The following is a 24,930-nucleotide window of genomic DNA, read 5'->3' on the forward strand; positions in this document are numbered from 1 at the left end:
TTTTTAGAGGTTCTTCTAGGCAGGGATTGCCGCAGGAAGCCATCCAGCCATCTCTCCAAAAAAATCTTCAGAAAAGGTGTGAGGAAAATATCTTGGAGGAATCCCTGAATTAATTTTTGAGCCTATTTCTGATTACTGGAGAAACTCATGGGGAAATCTCCAAATGAATTTTTGGAGGCATCCTCGAAAAAAAATGAATATTCAGAACAAGTCTCTAGAAAAATTTCTGGATTAATCCCTGGAGGACTACTTTGGAAATCCTTGAAGTAATTCTGGTAGCGATTTTGCATGGATGAAACACTTGAGGAGTCTGTAAAGTAGTTATTTGTATAATCCTTGGAGAAATCCCTGCAGAAATTCCTGGAAGAATGCCCGGAGTAATCCCTGCAGGGATCCCTGAAGAATCCTTTGAAAAAATCCTGTAGTTTTTTCAAAAGTATTGCATGGGGAAAATCCTACAAATATCCTTCAAGTAATTTCTGGCGAAATATCTTATGTGATCCTAGAAGAACAACTTCCTAGTGTAACGCCTGTAAGAATATTCGAAGGAATCCTGAGTGACAGCTCTGAAAAAATCGCTGTAGATTTTTTTTTTCAGGAGACATCTTTCAAGCAGTCTTTGGAAGAATTTCAGGAGAAATCTTAAAACCCTGGCGGATTCCCTGTAGCAGCTGCTAGAGGAGTTCTCGGAGAAGTTCCTGGAGAAATCTCATTTGAAATTTTGCTGGAGCAATCTATGGAGGATTCTTTGAAGGCATCTCTGCAAGAACTCCTCCTCTCTACAGGTTTTTCTGAAGAAATCTTTGAAATAATCTTTGGTGAAATTCCTGGAGGACCTAAATCGATCGTAGATGCTGCGTTTGGTCTTAAAAAATATTGATTTCACGTTTTATTTAGGTACTTTTCAGTTATTGGATATCAGGTACCAGGTATCAGAAGGCCGGCTCCAGATGCAAGTGCCCCGCCATTTTGGAGATTTGTGCCGTCGCCATATTTGAGCCTGTTTCATCATCTACCCGATGGGAGCGGAAAGGGAAGGGAAAGATGAGAGGAAATAGGGAAGATCACATGAGCGAAATGAGAGCATGTAGCTCCATACCACAATGGGTTCGAACAGTGCCCTGAAAAAGGCACTGCAAAACGCATGAGCGTAAAGAGAGCCTATAGCTCATTACCACAGTGGGTTAAGAATAACGGAATCTCCTGAAGATTCAGTTTCACTCAGCACGCTGAATATTTGCTATGTGATAGTTGGGTCGGCAGTGGTCTGTCAACGCTCTGACCAAGAGACTGCAATTCTGCTTTGACAGATTTGTTAAATACTTCGCCACCCTTGGAGATGGCTCAGTTATTTTTTTTTTTTATCATTCCAAACATTACATTCATTTCTTATATCTAGGTGTTCTGTGTTATTAGACAACACTATCATCCTAATTTGGTAAAACAAATTTAAGATTTAATTAACATTTTGTTAACAACATATTACATTTCATTTGCCGTAGCAGTTCAGTTTTTTTTTACAGGTGAGTTGATTTCACCTGCTTATAAGAGAAAAAAAAAAACGTTTTTAATATACTTAACCTAACTTAACCTAAACATATAACGCATTAATCGTGGCAATAGAAGATTGTAACGATTTTTGCCTGAAATTATTGATTATTTTATTTGACATTTGTTCCAATGTTTCAACATTGGATATTCTATGTAACTCATTGGTACTATACCAGGGAGGAAGCCTCAGAATCATTTTCAAAATTTTATTTTGAATTCTCTGCAGAGCTTTCTTCCTGGTATTACAACAGCAAGTCCATATTGGTACAGCATACAACATGGCTGGCCTGAAAATTTGTTTGAATATCAAAAGCTTGTTCTTAAGACAAAGTTTTGATTTTCTATTAATAAGGGTAAAGAGACATTTTACATATTTATTACATTTGGCTTGAATGCCCTCAATGTGATTTTTGAAAGTTAAATTCTTATCTAGCATGAGCCCTAGATACTTAACTTCATCTGACCAATTTATTGGAACCCCTCTCATCGTGACAACATGTCTACTTGAAGGTTTCAAATAAAAAGCTTTTGGTTTATGTGGGAATATTATTAGTTGAGTTTTGGAAGCATTAGGAGAAATCTTCCATTTTTGCAAGTATGAAGAAAAAATATCCAAACTTTTTTGCAATCGACTACAGATGACACGCAGGCTTCGTCCTTTGGCGGAGAGGCCTGTGTCATCCGCAAACAAAGATTTTTGACATCCCTGAGGTAGCTCAGGTAAGTCAGATGTGAAAATATTGTATAATATTGGTCCCAAAATGCTGCCTTGAGGAACACCAGCTCTTACAGGAAGTCTTTCAGATCTGGAGTTCTGGTAATTAACCTGAAGTGTACGATTTGACAGATAACTTTGAATTATTCTAACAATGTATGTTGGAAAATTAAAGTTTTTCAATTTTACAATCAAACCTTCATGCCAAACACTGTCGAATGCTTTTTCTATGTCTAGAAGAGCAAGACCAGTAGAGTAGCCTTCAGATTTGTTGGAACGGATCAAATTTGTTACACGTAAAAGTTGATGAGGGGTCGAATGTCCATGGCGGAATCCGAACTGTTCATTGGCAAAAATTGAATTTTCGTTGATGTGTGCCATCATTCTGTTCAAAATAACCTTTTCAAAAAGTTTACTGATGGAGGAAAGCAAACTTATTGGACGATAGCTAGAAGCTTCTGCAGGATTTTTGTCTGGTTTTAAAATTGGAACAGCCTTAGCATTTTTTCCATTTGTCAGGAAAATATGCTAATTGAAAACATTTGTTAAATATATCAACTAAAAATGATAAGCTACTTTCTGGAAGTTTCTTGATGAGGATGTAGAAAATACCATCATCGCCAGGAGCTTTCATGTTTTTGAATTTTTTAATAATAGTTCTCACTTCTTCCAAATCAGTCTCCAAGGCATTTTCGAAAACGTTCTCTTGATTGAGAATATTTTCGAACTCCTGAGTAACTTCATTTTCAATTGGACTAGTAAGTCCTAAATTAAAATTGTGCGCACTTTCAAACAGCATAGCAAGTTTTTGAGCTTTTTCGCAATTAGTTAGTAATAATTTGTTTTCCTCTTTCAATGCCGGTATTGGCTTCTGAGTTTTTTTTAAGATTTTAGATAATTTCCAAAAGGGCTTAGAGCCAGGGTCCAATTGAGACATTTTTTTTCAAAATTTTTGTTTCTTAATTGAGCAAAACGTTTCTTGATTTCTTTGTGCAAATCCTGCCATATAATTTTCATAGCAGGATCGCGAGTGCGTTGAAATTGCTTTCTCCTCACGTTTTTAAGACGGATCAAGAGTTTAAGATCATCGTCTATAATCACGGATTCAAATTTTACTTCACATTTTGGAATTGCAATGCTCCGGGCTTCAACAATGGAATTTGTTAAAGTTTCAAGAGCATTGTCAATATCAAGTTTAGTTTCTAAAGAAATGTTAACATCAAGATTAGAGTCAACATACGTTTTATATATATTCCAGTCGGCTCGTAAATAATTGAAAGTGGAGCTGATAGGATTGAGAATCGCTTCTTGGGATATTTGAAATGTAACAGGGACATGATCAGAATCAAAATCAGCATGAGTAATCAGTTGGCTACAAAGATGACTAGAGTCGGTTAAGACCAAATCAATCGTAGATGGATTTCTAGAAGAGGAAAAACATGTGGGGCTATCAGGGTATTGAATTGAGAAATATCCTGAAGAGCACTCATCAAATAAAATTCTGCCGTTGGAATTACTTTGAGAATTATTCCATGACCGATGTTTGGCATTAAAGTCACCAATGACAAAATATTTTGACTTATTGCGAGTCAATTTACGTAAGTCAGTTTGGAGCAAATTAACTTGCTGTCCAGAGCATTGAAAAGGCAAATAGGCAGCTATGAAAGTATATTTACCAAACTGTGTTTCAACAGAAACACCTAAAGTTTCAAAAACTTTAGTTTCAAATGACGAAAAGAGTTGATGTTTGATACGCCTATGAATGATGATTGCAACTCCCCCACATGCCCCATCAAGTCGATCATTACGATAAACAAAAAAGTTAGGATCTCTTTTGAGTTTAGATCCAGGTTTTAAATACGTTTCGGTAATAACTGCTATATGCACGTTATTAACCGTAAGAAAATTAAACAGCTCGTCCTCTTTACCATTCAGAGAACGAGCATTCCAATTTAAAATATTTAAATTATTATTTGGATCCATTAGAAAAACGTAATCCAATAACAATTTGATTTGTAAATTTTACACCTACTTGGACTGCTTCAGTCATAGTGGTGGCTTTGAACATTGCATCAATCATTAGATTCAATTGTTCAGTTAGAAAATTAAAATCAGAGGCAGACATGTCATGTGATTTCCCATTGGAATTTCCGGTAGACGAAGAAGCGGAGTTACCTGTGGCGGTAGGGTTTTTTCCATTTGATTTGAAACAAGTAAAATGGGTTCCCATGGATCGAACAGGGGAGGAGTTCGAATTTCCTGCTACGATATCGGCAAAGGATTTACCGTGGGTAGATACATTCGAAATTGAAAGATTCGAACGGCTACCCGACGGATTAAAATTAGTTTGTGAATGAGCATGATTATGATCTTCCTGATGGGTACGATTCCTAATCAAGCGATCGTTAACTGAAAAATGAGCATTGTTCGATACTCTACCAGGCAAATTCCGGAAACGACCGTTATCGTAACGGATATTATCTTTCATCTACCTGGCACGAGCCTCAATGATCTTTTGCGTGAAGGACAATTCCAAAGATTGGACTTATGATTAGCCCCACAATTAGAGCATATGAACTTGGTGGTATCTTCCTTCACTGGACAGACGTCTTTGGCGTGAGAAGAACCTCCGCAAATCATGCATTTAGCATCCAGGCGACAATGTTTTGTACCATGGCCCCACTTTTGGCACTGACGGCACTGAGGAGGGTTCTGGTAATTTCCTCCAGGTTTCTGGAAATGTTTCCATGTTACACGGACATCAAACAAAAGTTTTGCTTTTTCTAAAGCTTTAATATTATTTAGTTCTTTTTTGTTAAAGTGAACTAAATAAAATTCTTGAGAAAGCCCTTTCCGAACAATGCCAGATTGGGTTCTCTTTTTCATAATGATTACTTGGACTGGGGAAAATCCAAGTAAATCATTTATTCCATTTTTGATCTCTTCAGGAGACTTATAGTCACATGAGAGACCTTTCAAGACAACTTTGAACAAACGTTCAGTTTTGTCGTCATAAGTAAAAAACTTGTGCTTCTTCTCTTCAAGATGTTTGAGAAGAAGTTCACGATCTTTAAGAGTTTCCGGCAAAACGTGACAGTCTCCTTTCTTTGCGATTTGGAAGGAAACCTTGATTCCCCTAATGGAGTTCAAGATCTCCTGCCTAAATCCCCCAAATTCGGAACAACTGACCACGATAGGCGGCACTCTTTGCTTCCTCACTTAAATCAAAGAGCCTGGGCTAGAGGCTGCTTCGATTTGGTGTTCGGAAAATTTGTCTAGAGCATCGAACTGATTGCTCATTTGGATACAATTATTCATTTCACCCTTGGAAGAAAGTTCGCATTCCGGGGAAACGTCCTTTCTTCCATTCTTGCCACGTGTAGTGACAGTTTTAAAACCCACTTTTTTGGAAGGAAGTAGTGAATTCAGAGATTCACTCTTCCTTTTGTTAGTTGTTGATACCATGTTTAGTTAATAAACGAGAAAGACGTGACCTTCGAGAGGTTTTTTCCCTAGACGGTGTCCAAGAAGGATTACCACCGCTAGCTTTCGCCAACGGGTCCAACGAAAAATCGAAGGCACGGGTCCAAACAAGGATCGTAAAGGGATCAATAGTAGAAAAAATAGTACTGAAAAGTACTGTTTAAGTAGCACTGAAAAGTACCGTTTTTAATTTTAGCACTAGAAAGTACTGTTTTTGTAGCACTGAAAAGTACTGTTTTATTGCTTTAGGTAGTTTTTAAGAAAACTTCCAAGAGCAGAGAGAATTCGTGTACGCACAGCACGAAGGTACGATGCGCACTGGAGATGGCTCAGTAATGTACAATTTTGTTTGACGACACGACTCCAAACTATTCCAATATTGCTTGTGCTGAGTTGCCGCCCAAGAATTTATCTGAAGCTTTACCCAGCACTTCGAAATTGGAATAGCCGGCTCAGGGCCAATGAAGACATGCGATGCTCCATCGCGAGCTAGCTCATCAGACAATTCATTTCCAGCGGTGGAAGAATGGCTAGGCCCATACAAGGTTTACAGACTTGACTGAATTCAGTTCCTCAATTTGAGTTCGACATGCGATAACAAGGGGCCCAGATAGCCGTAGCGGTAAACGCGCAGCTATTCAGCATGACCATGCTGAGGGTCGTGGGTTCGAATCCCGCTGGTCAAGGATCTTTTCGTAAAGGAAATTTTCTCGATTCCCAGGGCATAGAGTATCTTCGTACCTGCCACACGATATACACATGCAAAAATGGTCAATCGGCAAAGAAAGCTCTCAGTTAATAACTGTGGAAGTGCTCACAAGAACACTAATCTGAGAAGCAGGCTCTGTCCCAGTTGGGACGTAACGCCAGAAAGAAGAAGAAGATGCGATAACAAGCTTTGACCTTGAGTTGGCCGAAGCAAGAGCTTTTATAGCAGCCTGACTGTCTGAACAGAAGTGAATGACTTTACCCATTACGCGCTGTTGAAGAACTGATTGCACTCCACACATAAGAGCAAATATTTCCGCCTGAAAACGGTGCAGTTTCTACCAAGTGAGTAAAACTGATTCAGCCTTAGCTCACGAGAATATACTCCTGCACCAGCTCTACCTTCAAGAAGGGAGCCATCAGTGAAACATACTATATTGTTTGATATACTTCTTCCCAAAGAGCCAGACGCCCATTCTTCCCGTGAAGGGAATTGTGTGGTAAATGTCCTGTAAGGAAAGTGACAAGCAATTGTGAGATCACTTGGAGCAAGGACAATGTTGTCCCAATTCACCAAAAGTGGAAACAACGAAGTGTGTGTAGATCTACGATCCACTGGATTTTTCTCCATTAGATCCAGTACCCATAAACGGTAAGATCAAGAAAGTGCTTCTTGTTTAAGATGTATGTGTAGTGGCGCAACGTCGAAAAGGGGTGCGACTCGTGATTTAGCAGGTACGAAGTAATTGTCCCGTCGAAGTCGGGCGTATATTCATCGGACGTATATGCATGCTCCATAGGTCTTTATCGAAGCATCACAAAAACCGTGAAATTTCAACGAGAGACAATCCTTCCGGAATGCGACCCATCTCGGAATCTGCAGGTTTTCGACAGGCTGGTCCCGAAACTCGATCCACTGTGCTCGTGGTTCATCCCAAGTAACTTTCTGTTTCCAGAGGGTCTGGATGAATATTTTGGCAGAAATGATCACGACATCGATTAGCCCGATGAGATCGAAGATTCTGACTAGGTCATAAATGACCAAACGTTTGCAGACTTCCGAAGATGTCCACTCTGGTACCTTGAAGCGGAAGGCGTCTATCCTAGGCTCCCAGATAAGTCCAAGGATTTTCTTAGTAGCGCTAGAGTCATCGAGCTAGAATGAGGTGCGCTCCATTTTCATAGGTTGAATCCTTCACCCTTCAGCAGCTGTTTCATCCACGCTTTCAATGCCAGTCATCATGTCGTCGACATAAAAGTCTTGTGGAGTTCGCGGACCGCCCACTGTTGCTGCACCATACGATACATTTTTTCGGCGTCCTCGTCTATGGCAATCCGATGGAATCGGAATCGAAGAACGATAGAGATGATGTCATCCTGAACCGTCGGCCCTACCATCAACGCATTGTTGAGGAAGACACCGGTGGACGTAGAACACAATGCATCGAACACCACCCGAAGCTTTGCTGTTGTGCTGTCGGGCTTGATGACACAGTGATTCGGCATGAAGTATTTTGGCAGAGCAGCATCTTCTTCATCCAAAATTGCCTCCTCCATGTGCCCCATTCGTGACTAAATTCACTGTACATCTGCTTCAGTTGGGGATTCTGGTCCAATCAACGTTCTATCAACAAGAAGCGTCGCATTGCTGTGGATCTGGAGTCTACGAGTTGGTGGATCAGGAAGTCCTTCTTGGGAAGTGTAACTATGAACCGCCCACTTTCATCGCGCACTGTTGTGCGATCGCGTGAGTAAATCGTCCAACTTTTCGGTACATTACTGGCAACGTGTGGCCTGATTACGTCCGACTCGGCAGAAAGGTTTCCGCATACAATCCAGCCTAGCGATGAATCCATCCCCTCCTAGCTTGAACTTCTCATTAACACTTCAGTCGTCGCGCTGTTGTGTTTTGTACAACACTGCTGAGAAAACCTCGCTTTTCGATCACAACAACAGCGCGGTGGTTCTAACGGTGGCAAACCATAAGACGACTGGAAGGTTAAGAAGCGGGTCGAAGTATAATGCTGCTCCGATGATAACATTCAGGCCACCGGGTTCCGTGAAGAGTAGATCGGCGAGTGCGATGTCCTCCAGAAGCTGAAGACTGGTGGAGTCAATCTTCCGAATGGGAAGGTTCAACGTAACTTATGAAAGTACATATAATACCTTCTCCCCAATGAAGGACCTTCAGCATGGCTTTGCTTTGTAGCCGCGGACTCTAACCACTTGGCTAAGGAAGGCCCCGGGGTTATGATTCTCATGACTTCCGGAAATCTATTTAAGACAAGGTCAACATTCATCAGGCCGTTGATACAGCTTGAAAATTTCGGTTGATTTCGTACAGGATGTTAAGCAGCACTTGATTTTGCAAAAATGTATCATAAAACTTATTATTTTTTTTTATAAACGTGAGCGAAACTAGTTAAAAAACGTCTGAGACAAGCTTATTAATCGTCGACAAAGCACGACTAAGCAGGACGACAGGACTTTTGCTTGATTACTTGAATAACTGTTTTATTGATTTTGAATACAGTGCACTGCAGTGGAAGCTCGTTATAACAACAATTTTCATTGTGACAAAAGCTCTCTATAACGACATTTTTCGGTCCCTTGTACAATGTACAATACAATTTTTGTACAAATTGTAGCCTTTTGGTTTCACAGCATTTCGGAGGGGACACGAAAAACAATATATACCTAAAATTTGAGTTTAAACCAATGAATGTGATGAAATCTAAAAAAAACTGCAAACAATGTATTCTTGACTCAAACCAACGAAAAACATTAAAAAAATTAAGTAGGGTGCCGGTGCCATTAGTGGACTACCTAAGCTATAAATAATCATAACAAAATAACGAAAATCCAGAGATCTTTTGGCGTCAACAGAAAGATTTCAACCTCTACTGTATGGGAAAAATATAAAAAGTGTGATAAAACTATTTTTTTTTTAACATAAAATCGCTTGAGCCACTATTGATACACGTGTTCCAGTAGTTACGCTAGTGCTCCAGTAGTAGTAGTAGTAGTAGTAGTGGTAGTAGGGAATGATACAAGGAATTTTAAACAAAAAGGGTAAATTTTTACATAGGTTTAACATTTTCCCCTTGGAACAGCAACTTTTATCTTTCGAATGAACCATAAAGATCATCTCTGAGACTTTTCTTTTCATTTTTATACATCCATTTTAAAAACTGCTTCCAACCGTTGATCCACTACTGGAACACGACGGCAACTATTGCAAGGGAGCCAATGTTTTATGTAAACTTTATTATTTATATGACTTTTTGATAAAATAAAAAGCTGAAATTTGGCAAATTGACTAAACTAGAGGCGATCTATCCACCAAAAATAGTACATGTCGTTTTTATCGAAAAATGTACGTTTTATTCCATAGTCCAATCTACTGGTACATTACAACCATTGGTACCGGCACCCTATATATGTATTTCTGGCCAAAACTTAAGCGTTTGGTACTAAAATTGGGACAGGGCTTTGAGACCCTATTGAGAAATTTTATTTTCTCAATTATGCTGATACAAATATTAATTTTCTTTTATGTCACCTCCCCCTCTTCAAAAATCCAAAAATATTGAAGGGGAGAGAAAAAATAGTTATTTATGCAACAAGAAGCAAACTGATGATTTTTTCAGCACGAGTTGTACATTTATCCAACGAGGCTTGCACAACCCTATTTCAAGAGTATCCACATGTCCTTCCATGCGACGCATAGACTTCGTAGTTTTCAATCAGGTAGGCTGTGATTCAGCAGCCTGATCTTAATTATGACAGTAACAAATTTTTACGCTTCAATCGAGAATCTATTGATCTGATTTCGACGAGGGACCAGACTAGACGCCGCACACAATTTCGACTTTTTAAAGTTATTTCTTATGTACTAAACTGCCTGCACGAACCGTGAAGAAGCTTGAAGCTAGTTTCCAGATATTTTGGGATTTACCCTACATCAACCTTAACAAACACTGGGTGATCTGCTTTAAATCAGAATGGCTCTCTGATCTCCCTTTACTCGGATACTAATCTCCCAATGGTTGCAGAAGCAGAAGCATACATGACCATTGTCAAAAGCTTGAGCTACAGGCGTATAAAGAGACGATAAATCTTCAAGCTGTTTAGGGGAATATGATGAGTATGATGAGACGCAGATTTGGTGACTCTCAAATCAGAACTGCTACTTTTCAGCACTCAGCATTGTTTTTGTTGTTAGGAAAAGTAGGCCGTTATGTTATGCATTACCTTGATATAAAGAAGGCTTATATGCAACGTAATAGCAAAAAAAACTTTTTTTTTATCAGATACCTAGGTATTAAATTTTGTTAACACTTCAGTCGTCGCGCTGTTGTATTTTGTACAACACTATTGAGGAAACCTCGCTTTTCGTCCACAACAGTGGCAAACCGCGCGACGACTGGAAGGTTAAGTGAAAAACAGATAAAATGACAATTGAAAAAAGCTCAACATATATCGTTAAAAAAGAAATCCCGAAAAAAAAATCGTTTCTTATTCAATTTTCACCCTCCTCATACCTTGAAAGTGGTCTCAGACATTAAAGAAAATTAATACTTGCATCAGCCTTATTCTTTCCCGATTCAAAAAAATATTTTTTATTTATTTTTGGACATGCTACCTTATTATTTTTATAGCGGGATCACGTGTATGATGAAATTGCTTTCTCTTCCCATTTTTAAGAATAAAATATTAGTTTTTTACTTACCATTTTGGCCCCTTGCTTCAACAATGGATTTTTTCTAGTGCACTATGCTTCGCAAACAGTGCTGCATTAAAACTTCGGTTTTCCACATCGACCATACCATCAAGTATGGTCTCTCCCTTCGGACGAATCAACATTATACGCACCACCATTGTCGACGCCTCCCACATTGCAGTAACAGCAAACGACCGACAAAACCAACCGAACGGAACCGACATCCAACCCACAACAGAGCACCCACACGCGAGTCATAATTCATTATCAATTAGCAGCGGAAAATCATTTACATATGTTACTGTCATACTGTCGGTTTCGACCTCTCTTTCGGTTTGGGGTTAGGCTAGTAGTAAGCCAGATGCACTGAGTGGTCAGACAGTGTTGAGCGGCTAAGCGTAAATGGTTTGGCGAATGGTTTTAACTGGTAGACAACATCTGTTGATTTGTAATAGAATAAAATATTTGAGCAGAAAATTTCAAAAAAAATATTCCATTCTCAATCCTTTCAACTGACTTATAGTCACTTGAGAGACCTTTCAAGACGACTTTAAACAAATGTTCAGTTTTGTCGTCATAAGTAAAAACCGTGCTTTTTTCTTCAAGATGTTTGAAAAAAGTTCACGATCTTCAAAAGTTTCTGGCAAAACGGTCTCCTTTCTTTGTGATTTGAAAGAATTTCACCAGGTCCGTCACACTCGGGCTCAGATTGGGTACCACTTCTAGTACTGCATTTGGTCCCTCGGTAGTGCAAAAGGTACCCAAGTTTGACAGATCGCAGTACACTTTGAACGGCATTCTAGATTACCTTATGAGCCATACAATTTTGAGCAACTGCAAGGGACATGGGGGTCTTTAATTTGTCTTTGTTTTCACCAATGGAGCTCAAGGTCCTCCGGCCTAAATCCTCCAAATTCGGAAAACTGACGACGATAGGCGATACCCTTTGTTTCCTCACTTGAACCAGAGAGCCTGGGCTACAGGCTGCTTCGATTTGATGCTCAGCAAAATTTTCTAAAGGATCAAACTAATTGCTCATTCCAATGCCGATTACCCTTGAAAGAAAGCGCGCATTCCGGAGAAGCGTTCTTTCTCCCATGTTTACGACGTTTAGTGCCAATAAAACCACACTTTTCAGCAGTTTCTTTGCAAACAAATTCTTGAATAACTGTTCCATTGTCCAAAGCCATTGAAATCAATCCGATCGCTAATAGCTCTTGCAAACAAACAATCCTTTAGCTCTCAAGCCTCCCCAACCCGAGAAAGACCATCCAGGTCCTCAAAGACAAAGCCACAGACGACGGTACTCTCCAGAGTAGCACACACAAATAGGTGAACCGAAAATTAGTCTCACTCTGTCACCTTCCCCGAACCGCCAGGATCAACATTTGACTCTGTCCGGGTCAGCCTTTTGCCATTGTAGACACCGGGCCATCCGAAATCCCCTCCAATTGGTCCGGTCAAATATACTGACCTCCTAGCCCAGCCCGACAGAGTCCATTGTGTCCACTCACTGGAGCCTTGCTATGCGATCCATCTATCTTGAAAGTTGATTATTCGTTGCCAAAGCCGAAAATCACTGAGTCGTCCTGCCCGAAGAATGTGGGGAGAACGGAAAAATATTTCGTATTCAAAGCAGGTCCCTTCCTCAACGACGCTCTTATCGGTAACCGTCTTATCGTCACCACTCCAAAGCAGCAAAAAAAATGAAAATCACCCGAAATGGACCAAAGTGCAAGACTGGAAAGTTCACATCACTATGATATGTTTGTGAGAGTGCGGTGTGGTTGCCTTTCTGGCTCAGAATAGCAGACGTCGTCGTCCTAGTCGTTGCACAGTGGTTCGATCGAGAACAAATGTCGGCCAAAAAGTCAAGGTTCCGTCTACATATGATTTTTGATTTAGCCTTTTACCGGACAGTGATGGTGACCAAATCGAAAGTGATTGGCAACTGCCTTATCAACGATAGATTAACAATTGATGAGCTCGTTTCATGATTCTATTTCAAATAAGTCATATGTGTGAACACAGATCTTTTTGGGCTAAAATATTAACGTCCCATAAAAAAATATAAAATTTCCATAAAAAATGCGAAATTTGCCAGTAAAGAAACAAGGGTAAAATCAACAGAAAAGTTAAAAATTTCCATAAAAAAATAAAGAAGTGCATAGAAAAAACAAAACTTTCCATAAATAAAAATATTTTGAGCAATAAATAGATTCAAAAGTGCCGTAGAATTGACAATAATCTCACTAAAAAATGTCGAATTTTCCATTTAAAAACCTCAAAATGTCCCTATTTTCTTCACAAAAAGCAAGAAATAATTATAAATTTTCCACAAAAAAAGCCAAAATTTGCAATAAGTAAATAATAATTCGGCCACAATAAATCAAAAATTTCCATTCAAAAAATCAAAAAGAGCAATAGCAGTAAATGCAAAGTTGCAATAAACAAACCCAACTGAGCAATTCAAAATGACAATAAATACATGAAAATGTTGTAGAAAATTCCAATATTTAAGTAAAACTTTCCATAAAAATAACGTAATTTTCCAATAATGAGTAATAATGTGTGTAATGGATTTCATGAATTTTCAGTCAAACTGAAGCATTGTTTTCACAATTGGAGCTAATTAGTCGTCGTTTGTAGATGTAGTAATTGCATTTTAGAGTTCGATAATTAATTACGTAAGAATTTAGGGGAGGGCAGAGCAAGGAGATTGGCCAGGTTTTAAAAAATATTTCTTGCCATATAGAAAAAATTAATGTTTTATACAAAAAATCATACATGGAGGGGAGGCGAGGTTTCGAAAAATCACAAAAAAATGTTTTTAAAACACCCCATCGTTAGCCCCACCAGCCAGGGAACTGGTGTTTACAAGCTAAGCATCATTTGTGGCAACACTTTATGCGGCATGATGGAACTTTGCCGAGCGCGCTAAGTGTTGTTAGACCACTGACGTAGTTGCATGAAGTGGGTGATGAGGTACAAAAGTAGCGTTACAGCATGCTTAACCATATTTGTAGTACTGAGACAACCCATTAGATCTAAAAATGAACCTATTAAAAGATATTTTAAAAAGCGTTATGTTAAATAGAAATGTGTGAACTTTACATGATTCTTATTCCGAACGCTCCCTTACTTTTGCCTCGTTTTCCGGACAGTTTGATTCGAATTCCGGACAGGTCAAACAATTCATAAATAAAATAGTCAAATCATCTAATAAAATCGTTAAGCCACTAGAGAGACGCCTAAGGAAGTTGGACATTATAAATTTGCATAGATATCTATGGAAAATGCTTGTTAAAGCGAGCCTTGAAAGTGAGAACTTTCGAAAGGCAAAAATTGAAACATTTCGTGTGAAATGTTTCCCATACAAAGAAGAGTGTCCGGAATTTGAAACTGTCCGTAATATGAATCAAAACGGTATATTTTTTTGTATGAAACATTAATTTTTTCCATATGGCAAAAAATATTTTTTCAAACCCGGCCAATCTCCCCGCTCTCCCCTCCCCTAAATTCTTACGTAATTAATTATCGAACTCTAAAATACAATTACTATATCTACATACGACGACTAATTAGCTCCAATTGTGAAAACAATGCTTCAGTTTGACTGAAAATTCATGAAATCCATTACACACATTATTACTCATTATTGGAAAATTACGTTATTTTTATGGAAAGTTTTACTTAAATATTGGAATTTTCTACATTATTTTCATGTACTGATTGTCATTTTGAATTGATCAGTTGGGTTTGTTTATTGCAACTTTGCATTTACTGCTATTGCTCTTTTTGATTATTTGAATGGAAATTTTTGATTTATTGTGGATAAATTATTATTTATTTATTGCAAATTTTGGTTTTTTTTGTGGAAAATTTATAATTATTTCTTGCTTTTTGTGAAGAAAATAGGGACATTTTGAGGTTTTTAAATGGAAAATTCGATATTTTTTAGTGAGATTATTGTCGATTCTACTGCACTTTTGAATCTATTTATTGCTCAAAATTTTTTTATTTATGAAAAACTTTGTTTTTTCTATGCACTTCTTTATTTTTTTATGTAAATTTTTAACTTTTCTGTTGATTTTACCCTTGTTTCTTTACTTGCAAATTTTGCATTTTTTATGGAAATTTTATATTTTTTTATGGAACGATTAATTGTCTGCCGATCTTTTTGTGACAACGGTTTTAGTATTCAGTTGAACACATCACTGGTAAAACTAATGGAGAATCAACTCCAGAACATATCCCCGGAGGGATCATCAACATCTCTCTTGAAAACCTGCACATTTTTCCCCATCGTTCAATTTTTTAAAGGAACCTTAGAGCTATTTATCCAAAAAATCTATTTAGAATTCCTGCTGGAGTTCGTCCAGGAATTCCAACACGAATTTCTATGGGAATACTCCCGAAGATTCCTCAACAAAGTCCTCCAGGAGCTCTTCCAGGAATTCTACAAAAGTTTTTCCGATGTGTCTTACAAAATCAAAGAAGGATCCAGGAATTCCTCCGGGTGTTTATCCCAGAAAACCCTGCAGGTATTTCCATCAGAAATTACTCCGTGGATTTTGTCCAGAAATTCCTCCGGGGATTTCCTCCAGAAATTCCTCCGGGGATTTCCTCCAGAAAATCCTTTTAAGATTTCCACTAGGTATCCCTCCGTGTATTATCTTCAGGAATCCCTCCTAAGATTTCCTCCAAGAATTTCTCCGGGAACTTTCTCCAGGAATTCCTCCAATTCCTTCGAAGCACCACTGACCATTCCTTCAAAGTTCTTCCGATTGTATCATAGTTACGACATGATATCGTTCAAAGCTCCACTGGGAATTCCTTCGGCTTTCCTACATGGATTCTCCAGGAATTCTTTCAAAGATCCTCCAGAAATTTATCGGCGTTCCTCCAGAAATCCCTTTGGAGTTCCCCTGGAGTTTCTCTGGAGTTTCTCTGAAAGTTATTCCTTCAGATTCCATGCAGGAGTTCTTTTGACGGTTCTGCAAGAAGTTGTTCAGAGTTCCGCATGATTTTTTTTAAGTTCTTCATGGAATTTCTTTTGAGGTTCTCTGAGAATTTGTTCAGATTTACAATGGGAATTCTTTTTGGAACTCCACCAGGAATTCCTTCGGATTTCCTGCATAGTTCCTCCTGGATATTTTTCAGAATTTTTCTAGGAATTCTTCGAAGTTCCTCCAGTAATTCCACGGAAATCCTTTAGAACTCCATCAGGAATTTTTCTGGAGTTACTTCGAAAAATTCCCTTGATTTCTTCCGCAAATTCGTTCGGAGTTCCTAGTGTAGTTCTTCCACATTTTTTTTTCAAAAACTTGCAGAAATTCTTCCGGCAAATTCCTCTGGGTTTTCGGCCAGATTTCCATCGAGAATTCTTTCAGAGTTCTTCTAAATATTCCTCTGGAGTTCCTCTAGCGATTCCTCTAGATTTCATCCAGTAATTTCTGGGAAGTTCCTCCGGAGCTCTTCGGGAATTCCTTCGAATTTCCTCAACAGTTTCTCCAGGAACTTCTCGGGAGTTTCTCAAGCAATGACCCCGGCGTTTCTTCGGAAACGCATCCGAAGTTTCTTCAGGAACGCCTCTGAATTTCCTCCACGAATGGCTCTGGAGTTCCTCCAGGAATTGCTTCGGAGTTCCTCCAGGAATTCCTTTGGAGTTTCTCAAGGAATTTATCTAGAGTTCCTCCAAGAATTGACTGATAATTTCGACCGAGTTCTTACAGAAATTAATTTAATTTCTCCAGAAATTCCTCCAGTGTTCTTTCAGCAAATCTTCTGGATTTCATTTAGTATTTCATCCAAAATTCCTCGAGAGCTTCACCTGGAACTTCTTTGGAATTTTTCATAGTCCCTTTTGGAATACTTCCGTAGTTCTTCTAGGAATTTCTCCAGCGTTCCTTCAGGATTTTTTTTTGATTTTCCTCAGCGATTTCTCCAGTGTTTCTTCGAGAATTCCTTAAGAGTTCTACCAGGAATTTCTTCAGAGGTCCTCCGGGAATTCCTTTAGAAGTGGCTCCGAGCATTTCTCAAAGATTTTTATATAAGTTCCTCCGGTGATGCCTCCAGACGTCCTCCAGAAAATCCACCAGAGCTCTGCCGAGAAATCTTCCAGAGTTACTCCAGAAATTCCTGCAGTATTTTTTTCAGAATTTCTCCAGGATTTGGTACGGAGTTTCTTCGGGAATTCCTTCTGAGTTTTTCCAAGATGTTTTTTGAAGTTTCTCCAGGACTTCTTTGGGAGTTCCGCTATAAATTCCTTCAGGAAATCTTTCAGAATTTTTAACCGGGAACTCCGAAGTAGCTCTACCGGGAATTCCTTCGAAGTTCCTCCAGAAATTCTTCGAAATTTTTTTGGAGATCCTAAAAATTTTCTTCCTTTTTTGTTTTTTCCATATTTCTTTCAGGAATTTCTCTGGAAGTGCTCTAAAATATATCCCGTAGTTCTTCCAGCAAATCCTTTGGAGTTCGTCCAAGAAGCGGGATTTCCTTCGGATATCCGCCATACTTCCTCCAGGAGTTCTTCAGGTTTGCAGTGCTGCACCCCAGGCCAGAACTCCGTATCTCAGTATCGACGATGATACGCTAGCCAGAAGACGCCTGCTGCTCGGGTCATGAGCGTTCGGCATGATCCTTCTCAGTGTGTAGGTAGCCTTTGCCGTTTCTCACATGCATAGGCGACGTGGCTGTTGAAGTTTAGACGATACAGGTGTCTGTGCGCCGCACTGATGCTATGACATATCCCCCGATGGTAATCTCAGCGTGTTGAACCGCTTTGCGATTGCTGACTAGTTACACCTCCGTTTTGTGGTGGGCTATCTTCAGCTTGACTCCATTCATCCAGTTCTCGAGCGTGCTCATTGCCTCCGTGGCTAGCACTTCTACTTCCTTCAGCGTTTCGCCTATTACTGTTAGCATGACGTCATCAGCAAAGCCGACGACCTCGACGCCCATAGGAACCTCCAGTGATAGGACCTCGTCGTACATCCCATTCCACATTGTCGGTATGGACTCTTACGAAACTCCCGCCGTTACTCTTAACTCCTTTCGTCCAGTGTCGGTTGCATACACCAACACCCGATTCTCGAAGTAGCTCTGAGAAATCCGGCACAGATAGGTGGGAGCGCTCATTTTATGCAGTGCTAAGGTGATGGTCTCCCAACTGGCGCTATTGAACGCGTTCTGAACGTCTACCATAACTACGGCGCAGTAACGATTTCCTCTTCATTTCGGCCCTCTCCAGGACCGTCCAAATTGCGTATACCGTCGACTTTCCCTTCCGGAATCCGAACTGCCTTTCTGATAGTCCGTTCTCGCTTTCCGTACATTTAGCCACCCTGTTTAGGATAACCCGTTCCAAAAGTTTGCCCAGTATATCCAGCAAGCATATAGGCCTGTATGATGATGGATCAACGGGTGCTGTTCCTGGCTTCGGAAGCAGCACCAGCTTTTGGATCTTCCATATATCTGGGATGTGACCTTCGTCCAGGCATTTCTGCATCAGCTTCCGTAACGTATCCGGATACGCAAGGATCGCCACTTTAAGTGCCACATTCGGTGTTCCATACGGTCCGGGGGCCTTTTTCACCTTCAATGCCGCTGATACAAGCTCGTTATTGGAGACCTGACGATCTTCGGCGTTTGCTCCTTTCTCATGGACATAACCTTAAGCTTTTCAGCACCAGCATTAATAAACTCTTGACTTTCGCCATGACCACTCGATAAGCGTCCCCACCGAGGTTGGCGTCAGCTGCTTGGCACAGATCCTTGTAGCACTCAGACTCTCTCAGCGTTTGAAAGCAACTCTTGCTGTTTGGAATACGACCTTTCGCTTCTCTTTGACTTCTACGTTGCTTGCTCTCTGTTAACGTCTCCTGGCTTTAAGGCAAGCAGCGCGTAGGGTGTTGAGTGCCTCGTTCCACCAGTACGCGGGACGTTGATCGTTGTGGGGCTTTTGTTTTCATGGCATCAGCTCGTCGGTCAACTCCTCCAACATCCGACTAAATTCTTCGAGCATCCATCTTAGAGGCACGTAGCAGCTGCAAAAGTAAATTCCATTGATTTTGGCGATCACAAACCCCGTGATTGAGCTGGCAGCCACTTCCTGGATAGGAAACCTACCCGTCACTTGTATCACCGCTGCTGCGCCTGTGCAATCCGCCAGCCAAATAGCGTCATTGATTTCAGTTATTATCGCAACGTCGCATTTAGTCTCTGTTGCCGATTGCCACAACAGTTGCTGTGCGGTGTCGCAGTGATTCAGGTTGATCTGCGTTACCTCCGTTACTGTTGAGAAGCGATCACCTTTTGGTACACACGGCAATTTAAGCTTCCCGTTGAATGGGGAGCAGACCAAGCACCATGGTCGATTCTTGCAGTCTTTTCTAAAATAACCTATTTCTTCGTATTTCCTGCACAGTTTCGTTCTGTCCGAACCTTTACCTGAATCAATTTGTTCGCCGTGTCAACAGGTAGCCGGATCTTCGCTGACAGTGTGCCGTCGTACGTCTTCCTCAGATGGATTTCCATAGCCTCCTCTCCAAGGCTGCATTGCTTACGCAGTTTCTCACTCACCTCGTCTACGGTTGTTATCTCGTCCAGATATCTGCACTCAACAACAGCTTCCTGAGTAAGTGCTCTTACGTCCGCCACATTCACCAATGATTTCGCAACTAGCTCCTGATACGCCGAGCTCTTGGTCGTTGGGTCGCTCTACAGCTCTCTCCTTTCTGGGTGCGTTCCTAACTTATCAAAGGATATCTGCGTACGTTGTTTGGTCGTTTGCCTCAACAAGTATGGCATCCCATTTCGGTCACTCACGCTGCAGCCGTCTCTTCGCTTTCTTCGTCCCGTCCTTTTTCTTCCTCATCTTCTCTTTCTGTTTGTTTTCTTATACCTTTGACGTTGACGACGGTTTGCCATCCGTCATCGATCGTTTCCGTCCTTTTCCGATACACCTTTTCCTTGCTCGTTGCGCTGCTTTCTGGGACTTCCTCTTCTCCTGGTGACTCTCTGTCTCGCTTTTTCGTATGTTTGTCACCTCGTATCTTCGGGATCCTAAGCTTGTCCGCCGCTGCTTGCTCCGTAATCTATTTAGTGCCTTTTCAGCGAGCTCTGCTCTCATCCTCAGCGCGGAGTACTCCTGTTGCTGGAGTTATTCCGGTGAATTACTGGGTCAGGTTGGGTAAAAAGGGTTGCTTTTTGGGACATGTCAAATTAACTTTATTTATTTGCAATGACAATAATTCTAACATGTATAAATCACAAGGATCTGATATTCAATATTATAAATGAAGCGGTGCAATTTGGAATGTACCGAAGGTGGTCACTCGGACTTAAACCTCAAAAAACAGGCTTTAGATTTGCTGGAAATTTTCGAAAAGTAAATCTTATACAAAACAGTTCACTAATACGCGTTCCCATTAGCTTGGCACAGATGATTAGATACAAATTGACCACTTTACCGTAAATTCGGGGTGGACCGGAACCCAGAAATGGGCATTTGTAGGATCATTCAAATGCAGGAAACATGGTTATCCAAATCAATCTTGCCTAAAAAGGCTCACATTCAAGCGTTTTTTCTCAAAACTCTTTGATAGAGGGGCCACATTATAGCTGATTCTGGACACTAACTGTGACTTGAAATTTGCCTACGTTCAGGGGCAGAAAAGCACAGCACTCTTCTTACCCAACCTGACCCAGTGACCCACCGGAATAGCTCTGGCCATAGAAACATTCCCGAGATCCTTTGGTCACTTTTAGAAACTAGACATTTGTGCGAGTATACTGACAAAAACTAATTGAAATCCATGAAGTATTCCCTGGGTGATGAAAGTTTTAGTTATTTTCTTTTACTCAGGCCCATACGGGTTAGAAATACTATCACCGTTTGAGCTTTCTTTAGATATATGAAACGCTGAATAATTTTGGACTGCAAATATATTTTTTTTAGAAAATCATGTCTACATTTCTCTCCAAGATATGTATAAAATTAGTATTTTAACCACAAAAGTGTTGAGCAAGCCACGAAAAATATAAGTAAGCGTTCGGAGTTCGAAAAACCTACTTCAGGTTTTGACCACCATTGAACAACTGTGCAAATGGTGGCCAGTGTGCAGTCCTCCGGGCGGAATGCATGCATGCATGCCAAGCTGATCTGGTTGCTCGTCGAGGAGCTCGTCTCGAACTGGCCGGTGTTTTACGAAGGACCGGCGAAGTGCACGATTTTGTTTGGTGCCTGACCTTACCAACAGGAAAGCAGACCCCGGAGGACAAACACTGATTGTCACTTGGGTCTTGCCACTACATACGACCGACGCTGTTGGACTATGGCATAGTTGTAGTGGTGGGGATGGGGTGGGGTTGAGGGGTGACATGGGTGACTGGTATTTGGTTTTCTGTTCGTTCCAAACTAATTTCAAGGATCCTTGCTAGTTTTTCATTCCTTGTGATTGTTTGTTGTAGGTTTGGTGATTAAGAGAGTGGTATTGCATTTTGGAAGGTTAGCCTATTAGTTTAGTAAATTTTAAAAAGAAGAAACGCTTCCAAAAGTAGAAAACACTTTAGTTTGCTTTTAAACATAACTCTCATAGTTTTTATTTATTATAATTAGTAGTTTCGGAATAGCAAGCAAGACCAAATTATTGGTCACAGGTTCGAATTCCTCCGGTTGCGTTGGAAATTTTCTGTATTTACCTGGACACAGAATATCTTTGTACCTGTCACACGATATACACATGACAAAGAAAGTTCTCTGTTAATAACTGTGGAAGTGCCCTTAAGAACACTAAGCTGCGCAGCAAGCTCTGTCGCAGTAAGTACGTAATTCTAGAACGCAATAAATTATCATGACGTATAAATTTATTTAATTGTGTGCATCCGAACAAATAACTAACTAATATCACTGGTAGACTCCCATTCTACGGTGATACGACCGTCTATTTGAAACAGTATATAAATACAATCGACTAAATTAAACATTTCCAACACCCGAATCTCCATCTAAGTGATTGAATCCATACTCTTGCAATTCACCATTACAGTACACACTGTAGATGCGCAATGCATTCTTGGTATCGAGGTTATCCAAGCTTGCAAGATAGAGAACAGCTTCTAGGAACGACAAAGAACACAAACATCCAACAACAAATCCAATGTGTTCCGCCAACCAACCATGAAAGTGTATGGATCCTCCACATGTTCCTCTCACGAACCCTCCAGCTACAACTCTCCCCTGGCAGCTTATGTGCTCCAACATCCCAACCGGTTCAATATTTGCCCCAACTGAACTGTAGTTGCCCCGGAATACCAGAAAGGCTTCGATTTATCCCCGTCTTGTTCGAGTGAAGCCAAGAGACCCTATTGCAATCGAGCACCTGTTGCTTGCTGCATCCCTATATTCAGTTCCTTCTTCTCGAATTGGCGCATAAAACAAAAGGCCATTCACACAATCGCGCTCTTGACCCTTCGTTACGGGCATAAATACGACGAATTTGGGTCATAATTTTTCATTTGCTGTAAATTTTATTTATTTTGCATCTGCCCACGTCCCAAACCGCGGTCTGTGGCAACGTCGCGTCGTTTACATCGACACAAGTAGGGGAAGATGGTTCGAAATGACAACTTAAGCTCAATGGAAATGATTTCTATTCAGGAATTCTGAATTTCTGAATTCTGAACTAAAAAAAGGTTGAAAATCCAATCTGCCATATCTTCCTTACTATCTTCCTCATGAAAATAGTGTTCTGCGAAATTTTCAGCTTTCTGAGTGGTGATTCAAAGGTGGCCCAAAGATAATATAGGTTTATATGGAAATTACTATGGAGAAATTTGGAAAAATGTTCCTAACTCGTTAGTACTGTAATGTAAGTACTAACTAACATAGCAAAAACTTATTCTTCAAACCATAATAAAAAAAAAACTTGCGGAAGAGAGCAATTTAATCCGACGGATAGAAGAACAGATATTCATGAGCTTGTTTGCTATTATTTGGAGTAATATGGGATAATAGCCCAGCAAACATCGATTGTCCGACATTTCCCCGAAAACCATTTCCCCGAATGCAATTTCCTCGAATGACGTTTTGCCGAATGAACTATATCCCCGAAAATTATTTTTCCGAATGTACCATTTCCTCGAAAAAATCGTAATGTTAATGACATACTGAAAGCTATCCTTGTCCCTGCTGCCATAAAGTATTTAACATGTTAGCTGATGTAAGATTAGACGAAAATTGATTAATTTGTTATAAAAATCCATGTGTTTAAAGCTACAGATGTTCAAAATAATGTGCCACGAGCATTTGGCTCAAAACAACTTAGATTAATTTTTGTGATACCCTGATGAAAAAAGCGAGCACATTATAGGCAGTTTCATTTGAAGTATAGATATTTGGCTCATGAACATTTGGACGAATGAACATTCAGCTTAGTTTTGCCTTCTTAGAATAATAGGCTGTTCTTTATATTTATACTGTTCCAATGTTCAGTGACACTTAGCTGATAGTCTTAAATTTCCCTTCTTTTAATAATAGGCTGTTTTTCACATTGTTTCGCATTATTACACAAAGATGCCTTATTTGGCCAAACGTCTCTTCGTGCAATATGTCCACTAGGTTAAACGTTATTTCATTACACTTAGTGATTAGCTACAGTGAAACCATTGATCCTTAGAATCTATTATATCTTGCACTACATAATTAAGCCTTGAGTCTCCCTTCTAATCTTTCTTCTCCCCCTGACAATCAATATTAGTTTCCAGATAAATTTTTTTTTTTATTTCTTGGATAGAAACAATTTTCCAGAACGTCAATTTTTCCAAATCGTTCCTAAATAGGTCATCTAGTCGAAAACGTTCAATACAGAGAACATGTTAGTAATGAATACTAAAAATGCTGATAATCACTAATAAAACAGAAAAAAATCGCCTATTTGAAGAAAAAACTCCTAATTAAGTTAATTAATTAAGAGTAATTAAGTCTTAATTAATTAGGTAGATCGAAATCATTGAAAATGTTGGATCAAAATATTAGAATCTGTAGTATTCGTTCTCACAATGAAATTTGAACTAGTAGCATGTAATTACCAGAAAAAATCTGATTAAAGTTTCAGTAGCTCTGTTAATTTATATTGATATATTTATCTATGAAGAACAGCCTTCAGATAAAAGAAGAGCAAATTAATGATGAAACCAGAAGCAACTGCAAGTAGAATAATATCAAACCAGCAAAGCTTTGAAGAACTGCGTACGATGATAAGGAGGTGAGAGTATTTAAATTATCAACTATTTTGATACCAATGATTATTAGACCAGTAATATAAAGAAGAAGTACCTATTTTCTAAAGAAGGGATTTTTATAAAATTAAAAACAAGCCTTTTACGTTCTCAGTTGTAGTTAAAAAAAAACATCTGCTTATGTTTCAAGAAACACAATCCACTAACGCGGAAATAATGATCGAATGATAGCCTGCATACGGTATGCTGTACTGTCAAATGCGTCCCAAACTAATGTCAAATTCGTTTTTAAGCCTAGATTGGAACTGGCAAACTTGGAACTGGTCGCTCTGACTCACAGTTACAACTCCATCCCGATTTAGGTTCGACCGAGCTACAATTTGCTTGACGTTGGTTTGTTTATGTGTTGATCACTGACCCAGTTCCTTAATACGAAAACGACATTGATGACTCATTCATTCTTTCTAAGTTTTCATGCAGTGAAGATCTCATTAGGGTCATGTCTTTG

The 24,930-nt window shown here is 39.7% G+C and overlaps 1 protein-coding gene across 3 annotated transcripts in view; it reads right to left on the reverse strand.

Annotated features, from left to right (window-relative positions):
* LOC5574559 (connectin) overlaps nucleotides 1-24,930 on the reverse strand; it is a 764,796-nt gene that overhangs the window by 346,459 nt on the left and 393,407 nt on the right. The window lies entirely within an intron of this gene.

Source organism: Aedes aegypti, chromosome 3 (assembly GCF_002204515.2).
Source record: "Aedes aegypti strain LVP_AGWG chromosome 3, AaegL5.0 Primary Assembly, whole genome shotgun sequence".
In the NCBI taxonomy this organism is placed as follows: domain Eukaryota; kingdom Metazoa; phylum Arthropoda; class Insecta; order Diptera; family Culicidae; genus Aedes; species Aedes aegypti.